Genomic DNA, 12,885 nt, shown 5'->3' with positions numbered 1-12,885 from the left:
TGTCTGAAAAAAAAAAAGCGAGAGGGAAGCAATCGTTCACGACAAACAGACCACTGAGGGAGTCGGCGTTCACCTTTTTTTCCATCCGGCTTTAACGTCAGCAGCACAGGTTCGCCGATCGTTCACCTCGTCTGGCTTTGACATCAGTAGTAGGGAATCGCACAGGTTCTTGTCCTTCGCAGTGGGTGTCGGGTAGGAGTTTGGTCTGATCTGAGCGGCCGCCTCAGTTCCGGTGGGTTCCAGTTCAGCGTGGGTTGCCGATCTGAGCAAGCGTTAGTTTTGGTGGGTTCCGGTTAAGCATGGGTTCGCCAATCTGAGCAAGCATCAGTTTCGGTGGGTTTCGATCCGACGCGTGAGTTCGCTGCGGGTCTGTATGTGGTGGTTCGTTGGTCAAAGGCGGGTAGTGCACTTATTTTAGGTTGTGGTTCAACGGGTTGTTCTCGGTTTCAGAAGCGACGTTGTGTGCGGATCTCTCGCTATCAGTGGATATTAAAATTACAGATTGGTGATTATTTTTTATTATCTGTAATTGTAAATTCTTTTTTTTGCTCATAATGAAATTGATTCAAGCTGGTTCTCAAAGTGGATGTAAACCAAATTGGTCGAACCACTATATATCTTGATGTTTATTCTTAACTACTTTTGATTTATTCTGCTGATTGTTTGCATTCTGTTTGGCCATCTAAGTTAGGTTCAAAACTCTCACAAGTGGTATCAGAGCTCCATTCAATCCAAGGAAGGTGTGTGGTAGTATGCTGGCATATTTTTTGTTCAGGAGAATTTTTGTTGGGATTAATTTGACAGATGGCTTCGATATCTACACAATTCGAAGTTGTTAAATTTGATGGGAAAGGTGATTTTGGGTTACGGAGGAAAAAGATAGGGTTATTCTAGTACAACAAAAGGTAGCCTAAATCTTAGACGAAAATGACCTTCCACCAACAATTACAGAAGCTGAAAAAAGGGATATGGATGAGATGGCCTATTCGACGATAATTCTGTATCTGTCAGATGGAGTGTTTAAGCTAGTAGATGAGGCCACTACTATAGTTGAGTTATGGAAGAAATTAGAAAGTCTTTATTTGACTAAGTCCTTGCCAAATAAATTATATCTAAAAGAGAAATTCTTTTGATATAAGATGGACTCTAATAAAGACTTAGAAGAGAACCTAGAAGAATTCCAGAAGCTTATATTTGATCTCAAAACATCGGTGAGAAGATATCGGATGAAAATCAAGCAGTTATTCTTCTGAATTCTTTGCCTAAATCGTATCGAGAAGTTAAGGTAGCTATTAAATATGGATGGGATTCATTGCCCATGGATATAGTGTTGGATGTCTTGAGACGAGAAACCTCGAGATTAAAAAGGAACACAAGGATGGAGAGTTACTCATGGCCAGAGGCAGAAGTGAGAAAAAGAACGAAAAAGGAAAAGAGTCAAGATCCAAGTCAAAATCAAAGGAGAAAACCAAAAAGTATTTCCTATGTCATAAAGAAGGACACTTTAAGAAAAAATGCTCTTTGAATAAAAGCAAGGAAGCATCAAGTAGCAAACATGCAGGGGATTCTAGTACAGTAAATGTTACTGATGGGTATGATTCAGCAGAGGTCTTGATGGTGTCCAGTAGGGACATTCAGAATACTTAGATCATGGATTCAGGGTGCACGTTTCACATGACTCCTAATCATGATTTTTTTATTGACTTTCAGGAAAATGATGGGGGATCAGATTTGCTTAGTGATAATGGTGCTTGTGATGTAAAAGGAATTGGGATAGTTCGAATTGCAACACATGATGAAATGATCAGAATTCTTACAAATGTAAGGTATGTTCTAGAACTCAAACGAAATCTAATTTCTCTGGGCGAATTAGATAGAGCAGGTTATTCCCATAAATCTGAGAATGAAGTTCTGAATGTTATCAAGGGTTCTTTGGTTAAGCTGAAGAGGACCTTGAGGAATGGCCTTTATGTGTTGGAGAGTACTATAGTTTCAAGTAGTGCTGCTGTTGTATCTGAAAAAGAAACAGATAAGTCTATGTTATGGCATAACAGACTAGCTCATGTGAGTGAAAGAGGTCTTCAAGCTCTTTCACAACAAGGTTTGCTTGGAGGAGTTAAATACATTGAACTACCATTTTGTGAACTTTGCATAATGGGAAAGTCTACCAGAGTGAAGTTTGGGAAACGGAAGCATTCTACCAAAGGAATTTTGGATTATGTTCATTCAGATTTGTGGGGTCCTACAAAGGTACCTTCTATAGGAGGTTCGAGATACTATGTCGATCATTAATGACTTTTCAAGGAAGGTGTGGATGTATCCACTGAAATAGAAGGATGAACTTTTGGGAAATTTCTTGAATGGAAAAAGCAGGTTGAGAACCAAACCGGCAGGAAGGTAAAGTATCTGAGGACAGACAACAGTTTAGAATTTGTGAATAAAAAATTTGATAAATTTTGCAAATCTGAGGGAATTACGAGACATTTCACTATTACATACACTCCACAACATAATGGTTTAGTTGAGAGGTTCAACAGAACAATTATGGAGCATACAAGATGTCTCTTGATAAATGCTTTATTACCCTTGAAGTTTTGGGGGGAAGTTGCCCAAACAGCCTGTTATCTTATTAATAGGAATCTGTCTTCCGCTTTAGGCCTAAAGACTCCTCAGAAGATATGGATAGGAAAAGCTCCATGTTTGGATCATCTCAAAGTGTTTGGATGTTTAGCTTATGCTCATGTTAAGGAAGGGAAGCTGAATAAGATGGCACTGAAATGTATGTTTATTGGCTATCCTCAAGGTGTTAAAGGATATAAACTTTGGTGCTTGAAAGAAGGCAAAAATAAATGTATTATCAACGGAGATGTGACCTTTAATGAAACAGAGATGCTATTTTATGTCAAAGAGCAGCAGAAATAGCAGACAGTTGATCAGGTTGAGACAGAGGTTAAAATTGATTCTAAAGCACGACCATCAGTTAGTTCAGGCGAATCCAATGATCAGTTATCTAGTTTTGATGGTAGACAGCCTCAATTGCAGAGGATTTTGATTGATGAGGGAGCTTTCGGTGAAGAAAGCTCAAGTAGCAGTGACCTACAAAACTATCAGCTTACATGTGACAGGCCTCAGCGAGTGAGGCAGACTCCTACGAGGTATGACTATGTTGATTTAGTTGCTTATGTTCTTACTTGTGCAGTTGACAATATTGAAGCAGAGCCTCTTACTTTTGAAGAGGCAATTGTATTTGCCTCGAAGGAACAATGGAAGGATTCTATGGAAGCAGAGTTGTTCTCATTGCAGAAGAATCAGACATGGTCATTGGTTCCAAGGCCTCCTAATCAAGAACTCATTTAGTCAAAGTGGATTTATAAAATCAAACCAAGTATAGGAGGTGACAGCAAACCTAGGTATAAGGCTAGATTGGTAGCCAAGGGCTACACTCAAATGAAGGGAGTTGACTTTCATGAGATTTTCTCTCCGGTGGTGAGGCATTCATCCATTCGATTAATTTTATCTATTTCTATTCACTTTGATATGTTTGTTGAATAGATGGACGTCACCACAGCTTTCCTTCATGGAGAATTGGAGGAAGTGATCCACATGGCTCAACCTAAGGGCTATGAGGTGAAAGGAAAGGAAGACATGGTCTGTCATCTTCAAGAGTCCATCTATGGTCTGAAGCAATCGTCGAGACAGTGGTATATCAGGTTTGACACCTTTATTCTGAAGCAGGGGTTTCAGAGGAGCTCATATGATGCTTTTGTGTACTGGAAACTATCTCAGAAAGGTACATATATTTATCTACTTCTATATGTAAATGATATGATCTAAGATTATTCTGAAATTTGTGATATCAAGAAACAGTTGAGTAGTGAATTTGAGATGAAAGATTTAGGTGAACTAAAAAGGATCCTAGGCATGGATGTGAAAAGAGAGAGGGAGAAAGGTTTGTTAACCATTTTGCAAGAGAGTTATGTGCATAAACTGCTTGAGAAATATAATATGTCTGGTTGTAAGGCAGTTTCGACACCCTTAGCATCTCATTTTAGGCTTTCTTCGTCTCAATCTCCTATTACTGAACAAGAAAGGTTAGAGATGGCTAATATTCCCTATTGTAATGTTGTTAGAAGTATTATGTATTTGATGATTTGTACTAGGCCTGACTTGGGCATATGCTTTGAGTATGACAAGTAGGTTTATGTCAAATCCTGGGAATGAGCATTGGAATGCAGTTAAATGGGTGCTTCAATATTTGAAAGGTAGTGCTAGTGTATCATTGTGTTTTAGCAGGGATTGTGATAAATCAGCACTGTTCGAAGGCTTCACAGATTCAGATTACGCTGTAGATCTTGACAAAAGAATGTCTCTATCAGGTCACATTTTTCGTTTGTTTAGTAATGTGGTCAGTTGGAAGATTGCTCTACAGTTAGTTGTTGCTTTGTCTACTACTGAGTCAGAGTATATTTCAGTGGGTGAAGCTGTGAAAAAGGTAGTGTGGTTGAAAAGGATAGTTGGTGAGTTGTTATCGTAGGAGTTCATTCTTATCGTCCGTTGTGATAGCCAGAGTGCTATTCATCTTGTGAAGAATCCTTCTCATCACGAACAGTCTAAGGATATAGAATTTGTTAGATATGTTAACCAAGGTTCTTCTGCCCATAGGTTTAAATACCTATTAGATGGGCTGAATATTAAATCTGGATGATAGGGAGATTGGAGAATCAGCTTGACACTTAAATATTCTTGTTATGAGGGAGATTTGTAGAAAATAACAAGGTATTTAAGTGAGTTTTATTGGATTTTTAGTGAAATTAAAGGCCTAATGACATTCTGGTAATTATGAAAAAATGACATTTTTGTAATTAAACATATCTTCTCCATTAGGGTTGGAATTTTGGTGAGACTCTTTGAGTAAAAGAGGGCCAGCCGTAAAAAAAAAAAAAAGCGAGAGGGAAGCAGTCGTTCACGACAAACAGACCACCGAAGGAGTCGGCGTTCACCTTTTTTTTTCCGTCTGGCTTTGACATCAGCAACAAAGAGTCGTGCAAGTTCTCGTTCTTCGCAGTGGGTATCGAGTAGGAGTTCGGTTCAATCTGGGCGGCCGCCTCGGTTTCGGTTCAACGTGGGTTCTCCGATCAGAGCCAGCGTTAGTTCTGATGGGTTCCGGTTCAGCGTGAGTTCGCCGATCTGAGCAAGCATTGGTTCCGGTGGGTTCCGGTTCGACACGTGAGTTCGCTGTAGGTCTGTGTGCGGGTTATTTTCGGTTTCAAAGGCGACGTTATGTGCGAATCTCTAGATATTAAAATTACATATCGGTGATTATTGTTGATTATCTGTAATTGTAAATTTTTTTTTTTTTTTTTTTTTGCTCATAATAAAATTGATTCAAGCTGGTTGTCAAAGTAGATGAAGACCAAATTGGTCGAACCAGTGTTCATTCTTTACTACTTTTGATTTATTCTACTGCTTGTTTGCGTTCTGTTTGGTCATCTAAGTTAGGTTCAAAACTCTAACTAATTCAAAATCTACTCATGGAAAAATGTTTACAAACAAAAACAAAAAAGAAAAGAGAAAAGTAAAGAAAAAAAATAGAGAAGATAACGATTAATTTGTCATCAAGTCCTTGAAATCTCTAGAAACTATAGAAATCAAAATAAGGCGTTAGATGTCTCCCCAAAATTGGATAGAAAAACCTGTATTTATAGATAACACGAGAGAAACATTAATACACTAGAGATGACGTGTCAAGAAGCCTTCCTCCTTTTTTAATATTACTCTGTCCATATATTTTTTGACAGAAAGGAGTCTTATTGCTTGTTTGCTACATTTTTAGGATTGAGACGTTGGTCTCAACTCTTTCCTCTCGAGTCTATTGACCACAACTTCTTCCTATTTCAACTTGAACATCTCTTTGAAATATGCCTAATTGGCTTATTATTTTCATCAAATCTCCCTGTTTTTCTTTAAATGCTCCAAATCTCGATTCATATAAATAATCTCATGAAATTCACTATTTAATTAAAAATATATTATAAAGCAAGTTCCTTGGGATAACACATTATGTATGCCATCAAATACTTCCAAACTTTATTTTTTTGCTAGTCTTAGAGGAAAATAAAACAAACCATAAATACATGCACGTGACTCAGCGCCTCAATAAACCTAAATATTAGAAATTCCACAATATATATCAAATCATTTTTGGAAAAAAAAAAAAAACAATCATCAAGCAATTTCAAACCTAATTTTTTTTCATCTCTATAATTATTTTGGCCATTTAGAATGATTTTTCTTTTGAAGGAAAAAAAAAAGGTTGGGCTTCGAAAGTTAGTTAATCCAAGAAGAAAGGCCCAAGCCCAGATTATGTAAGCCAACACAGGGCCTTTCCAAGTTGATTAATTTCACAATCATTGTGTTTTATTTGATAGACTCTCAGTTTTTTTAAACCCATTTTTCGCCCATTATTCCTAAAGCTAAATCTAAACATAATTTTAAAAAATAGACAACTGTTTCTTTTTTCTCAAAAATAGCAAATCGTAGCTAAATTAAAACATAATTTTGAAAAATAGACAACTGAATTTTTATTTTAAAAAACAGCAAATGGACAAACCAACCATATTTTTAAAAAAAAAAAAAAAAAAAAATACAGTATATTCAAAACATAATTATACAAAAATACAACGTCACTATAAATTAGGGAACTTATTTATAATAGAATAAGTATAAAAACTAAATTCATTATCCGAAATATCCAAATAAATTTAAGCTATAAATGGAATGACAAATATCAATTTATACCTCTAAACTTTGAGAGTTGTATCAATTTAAACCCAACTAAAAATTATATCAATTTAAACCCCAAATTTAAGAGTTGTATCAATTTAAATCCTAAACTTTGGAAATTATATCAATTTAAATCCTAAACTAATAATTGTATCAATGTAGACCCTAAACTTTTATAATTGTATCAATTAAAACCATGAATTTTCCTAAATATATCAATTTAAACCTGAACTTTCACAAGCATATCCAAATGAAACATAATGGAGGGTTTAAGTTGATACAATTATGAAAGTTGAGAATTTAAATTAATACAATTATCAGTTTGGAGTTTAAATTGGTACAACTCCCAAAGTTCAAGGTTTAAATCGATATCTTTCTTAATTTAGGGTTTAGATTAATACAACCCAAAATTTAAAAATATAAATTGATATTTGCGTGAAGATCCTAAAACAAAAAATAGGAGGTGGGACATTCAAATTACTGATTTTTTGGTGTGTGTGTATATATATATATATATCATTTTAAAGATTTTAGATAAATAATATAGATTTAATTTAATTAATTAAAAAAATAGATGGTAGTTAGTGGACCCAGCCCAAATAGGTCCATACAAAAAACCCAAAAAGGCTTCTTCTTTATTCTGGACCCACTCCCCCCAACAACAAGGCTGCAAAACACTCTTCAATGTCCAGCCCACTTCTTTTTGCCCTCTTAAAAATAATAATAAAAAAAAAAAAAAAAAAAAAAAGGAAAAGAAAAAGCTCTCTCTCTATCTCTTGTGTATTTGCTGAACAGGCTGTCATCTCTCTCTCTCTCTCCATCTCTAAAGATTTAAAGATTTTCTTTTTATTTTTTATTTAAAATATTTGAATATAGGTCAATATGTTAGGAAGGACCACAATTCCCATGTGGCCATGACCACCCCTTGCCTACTGTGCCACGTGGACCCCAAGATGCCCCCTTCCAGGACCACCTTTCATAACCTAACCCAACACATACATATTATAATTTCCTTTTCTTTCTTCTCTCTTTTCCTTTTCTCCGCCACTACCTACACATTTCAATTTTACATGTATAGTCACCCATTTTTCATTATTTGATTTAACATATGACTTTGCTTTTTTTAAAAAAAAAAATCATCTTTTTTTTAAAAAAAATTTGTAACTTAAAAACTTATGATTGGACACTTGAATAAATACTTGTACGTATGTAATATATTTGTTTCACTAATAATGCGTTTGCCTTTCAATTATTTCAATGTCCTCATTTTCATCCTTAGGGCCACCATCAAAAGCCTCCTAAAATCCCCCATTTCTCCATGCTGTTTTCTCCTTTGACATGTATCCCTAAGGGCATCTTCACTCTATCCTAGCTAATCCTCCTCTCCTATCCACATTTTTCAATTCTCATAATTCTATGCCCACAATGTCTTCAATTATGTGAGTTTCAAGGGGTCCATTATTTGAAAAGCAAATGAATTTATGTATCAATGAAATGGAAATATGATTATGAAAAATTGAAAATGTTGTACGGTGAAATAGAAGAAGGGGGGAAAGAAAAGTAAAATTTGGTGTGGGAAAAAGAGTGGGGAATCAGAGGCCAAGAGAATGTTGGTCCCTAAGTTAATGTAGAGATAGGCATCAAAATAGAGAAGGAAAGTGACCCAATTGAGAAGGACACAGCTGTTTTTGATTCCCAAGTCCCAAGAAACAATTGACAGATTTCAATCTCTCTCATTGGCCCTTTCAAACTTTCTGATTAATTTCGCATAATCAAAATCATACGTGTCAATTACATTAACCCTATATTTTCATTAACTAACTTCTTTTTCTTCTGTGAAAAACAGTTGACTAATTTAATTCCATTCATTAATTGGGTCTCTTAAAAGTTCATATAAATGGGGTTTTGGCATGTTCTACTAGGATCTAAAGGACTGGTCCAAAAAAGACTCCAAAATTTGGACTTATTATGAATTTCAGAGTGACCCATCCTCGTTGATTTAGGTTTCAATTTCAATGTGGAAAAAAAAAGACTACGAGTTTATTAAATGAATATCAATAGTTTCAATTTATAGGAAGTGATCAAAGAGACAAATCAACTTCAGACGAATTCAAAATTATTCTAATTATATACTCACATTAGTAAATGACCCAAAAAAATTTCATTATAATTCAATTCATGACGGTCATAACCAAGAGAGTTCATATACTTTAGCCATAGATAATTGAACAATTGTGCATACGTTGAGATTCACACATTGGAAAAAAATCAAGAAACCCCACAATATTTATAAGATACATGGACTACTCCTCCTTGCTAAGTTTTTTAAAATGTGAAACTCCATGTTATCTAATATGGTATCAAAATTTATCAAGCTCTAAGCATTCAGTCCAATAATGGTAAACCCAAAGAGATACTTTGTTGAGGATCCCGCATGAGAAAAATTAAGAGACCTGACAACCTTTATGAGATGTATGAACTGCTCTTCTCGTTATTAATTGATTTTCATATGAACTCATGTTATCAATTAGTATACTTAGTGAAATCCAAGTTTCATTCCCTCCTTGTCTTCTATTAATACAATTGGTTCTTTTGTGTCGAAATAAGCATAACTCAATTAACATAGTGTTTATACTATCGACTTTGAAGTTCAAGGTTCTATCCCTTACACTAGTTAAAAACACGGTTCCTTCGAATTTTGGTCTATTGTGGATGTGGCCCATTAGAAAGTTAATCTCACTTTAATTTAAAATTTTGCTTCTTTTAGTTCTTAAATTATTAAAAATAAGTTTTTTTTTTATTTCAAATTTTATTTTCTAAATCGACAATCGTTGATTGGTTGGAAATTTTCCAATATGGAAAAAGAAACTATTACATCAGCAAAGACTAGAGTTTGGTAGAGAAAGAACTTGAGTTTTAATCATGAAAGGTTGAAGATTTTTTGGTTGCTTTAAACAGGGAGTAGGGTTTAAAGAGAAGCATTATTAAAAGAAAATGATTGGTAAAGCTTTAACATCTCATTAGGTAAAGTGATAATAATTTGACATTATTCAAAAAAAAAAAAATTAAAATAAAAAAATAATCCTTTTATATGGATGAGTTCTTAAGCAATCACATGAAATTACACTATAATGTTGGCATTTAATTGTCCAATTTTTCTCATGATTTGTGTCTAAATTGGTTTATCAAATTGCTCATTATATTGAATCTCTATAAAATAATACTTATAATTATAACACCTTATTGATATTTTCAATTTAACTTTTCGAAATTGGAAAAGTACTCTTTCTCCTAAAAAAAAATTGCGATATTTTCTGTATTAACCATGCACCTATAAAACATTATTAATTAGCATTGAAATGTTTATACCTCGTTTTATAATGAGCTTACAAAAACACTATTTCATGGATATAAATATATATGTTTTAAATTCAAACAAAATCTTAAAAACTAAAACAAAAATATTTTTCCAAACTTAATTTTACTTTTTAAAATTAAATTTGGCTTATAATAAAATGTGAGGAAACAAAAAATAATTTGAAAATCCCAAAAAGAAATTATATATCCACATATCACAATTTAATTTGGAATAATTGTAGTAGAATGAATAATGCTTGTTTAGGTTGTTTATGCCTTATCCTTGAATTAGCTTTCCAATTTTACGAACAAAAATTCAGCTGAAGACATTTTAGGGTCCCTATTCTGAAACTCTTTTTTCTTTTCCCTAAGTTCATTTTTCCCAAGAACCCTCAACAGATTTGAAAATTACTCTTTAGTCTCTTCTTCAATTTCAGATTTTATGAAACAATTATCAGTCTTAGATATCTTGCAAAATTTTGACTTTAATACTAGTTCTTAATCCAAGTTTAAATAGTCAAAATCACTTTTATCATTTTTAAAATTGTTTAAAATATGCTTTTAGTCATTCAATAATCAATTTTGATGACAGGAACGTTAACCATCATGAGTTGACCTATTAGTAAATAAGGACTTTGATAAAGCGGCTAGGAAATTATCCTACCAAATTGTTGTAGGGTTAGACGAGTTGTCATGTGAAAAAAAAAAAAATGTAAAAAAGTTGCACACGAGTGCAAAATTAAATATTTAATTGATTTTGTATGATTTAACGACAAGTTAAAAGTTTTAGAGTAATTTTAAACATGACAAAAGTAATTTTTAACGTTTTAAAATTACTTTCAAACATGTAGGGTATGTTCGGATTGTCTTAAGAAAAAAGTGTTTTTTTAAAAAAAAAAAAAAAAAAACCAATTTTTATTTAAACACTTTTGATAAAAACTTAGTAAAATATACATGAAAAGCTATTTTGAATGGTTGTCAAAAATTTCAAATTCCAAAATGACTTAGGGTGCGTTTGGAATAGATTTTAAGTGTTTAATTTCAAAAATAAGTTATTTTGGAAGAAACTAGAGTGTTTGACCATCACTCTCAACAGTTTTGTAAATGTATTTTAATCAATTTTTATAAAAAATTGATTAAAATAAAAATGAGTTTTTTAAAAAACATTTTTTTCTCAAGTTAATTCAAACAGACCCTTCTTTTTTTTACTTAAACACTTGAAATATATATTCCAAACATATCGGACACCCATATTTAGATCGTTTTAAATTTTGATTTTTTTTTTAAAAAGAAAAAAACTATCTTAACAAAAGTTTTCATCCAAACAAACCTCATATTGGTGTTCGCTATCTACTAATTGGTTCTTTATTACAAGCAATGGACATATATAATAAACAAATTTGAAGTTACATCACTACAAAATAACAAAAGAAAAAGAAATATATATATAGAACCACAACATGTAAAAAGAAAAATTAGAAAATCAATATTTGACATCGTGGAATTAAAACAATAATAATAATGATTTGGTCAATACAAGGTCTATTATTATTATTATTCCTTAATTTCTTTCAACAACTATGGACCATAAAAATAAGAAGGATTTTAATATTGAAATGATGATATATAAAATAAATGATATGAGAAGTAGAAAGAAGCTATCAAGTAGTTAGTGTTAGCTTTGTGTATGAGGCACATGGCTAGCTTACCATATGAAAGTGAACCTTCAACAGACACACAACTACCAACTGTATTTGTGTCTTTAAAAAATAAATAAATACACTACTACTACTATATTTCTGAAATTTTAATAGGAAAACATTAGGATTTTTTTATTATTCAAAAAATAAAAATTTTACTTTCAAACTTGTAATATTCTACTCCAAACCAACATGTTAAATATTTGTGTTACAAGATTCAGTACAATCTATTACACATGTTGATTGACGAGAACCAAAATTTTTTATGAACTAAAGAATATAAGTTATTATGTAATAAAAGTTGACATTTAATTTGATGAGGTTTTTTATGATAGGAACTAAATTTTTAAAAATTTCAAAATATAGTGATTAAATTGTAACTTATTAAATTTTATGGACCAAATTTTTACAAATTTGAAACTATAGGGAGTAAATAGTTACCAATTAAAATTCAATAACTAAGACTCCATTTGGTAACCATTTCGGTTTTTATTTTTGGTTTTGTGAAAATTATGGCTATTTTCTCTCCGTTTGTTACCACAATTTGCATCTTCCTTAAATAAAAAGTTGATTTCTTAGTCAAATTTGAAGAATAAAAACTACTTTTTTTAGTCTTCAAAATTTGACTTGGTTTTTAAAACACTAAATTTAGAAACCAATGGATGAAAGTGAGATTTGTAGGCTTAATTATGGAAAATCAAAAATAAAAAATCAAGTGGTTACCAAATAGAGTATAAATTGTTACTTTTATGAAAGTTTAGAGACCGAAAGTATTCTTTTAACCAGAATTAAGTATAAAAATAACAATAAAACACAATGTGTACATAAATCTGATAAAGTTTAAGAAAAATAATATTTGAGCTAAATTATTGTTGAAATTTGTCTCTTCAAAAGTTAATACTATTGAAATTAGTATGTTAGCAACAACATCTTAGCTCAACTGATATTTGTATGTGTTATGGACTAAGAGATTCGTGGTTCAAATCTCTTTACTTCAATCACGTTTGTACTTTAAAAAAAAAAAAAAGTATATATATAAACTTTT

This window comes from Benincasa hispida, chromosome 10 (genome assembly GCF_009727055.1).
Source record: "Benincasa hispida cultivar B227 chromosome 10, ASM972705v1, whole genome shotgun sequence".
NCBI classification, from domain to species: Eukaryota; Viridiplantae; Streptophyta; class Magnoliopsida; order Cucurbitales; family Cucurbitaceae; genus Benincasa; species Benincasa hispida.
This window is presented reverse-complemented; position numbering follows the sequence as displayed.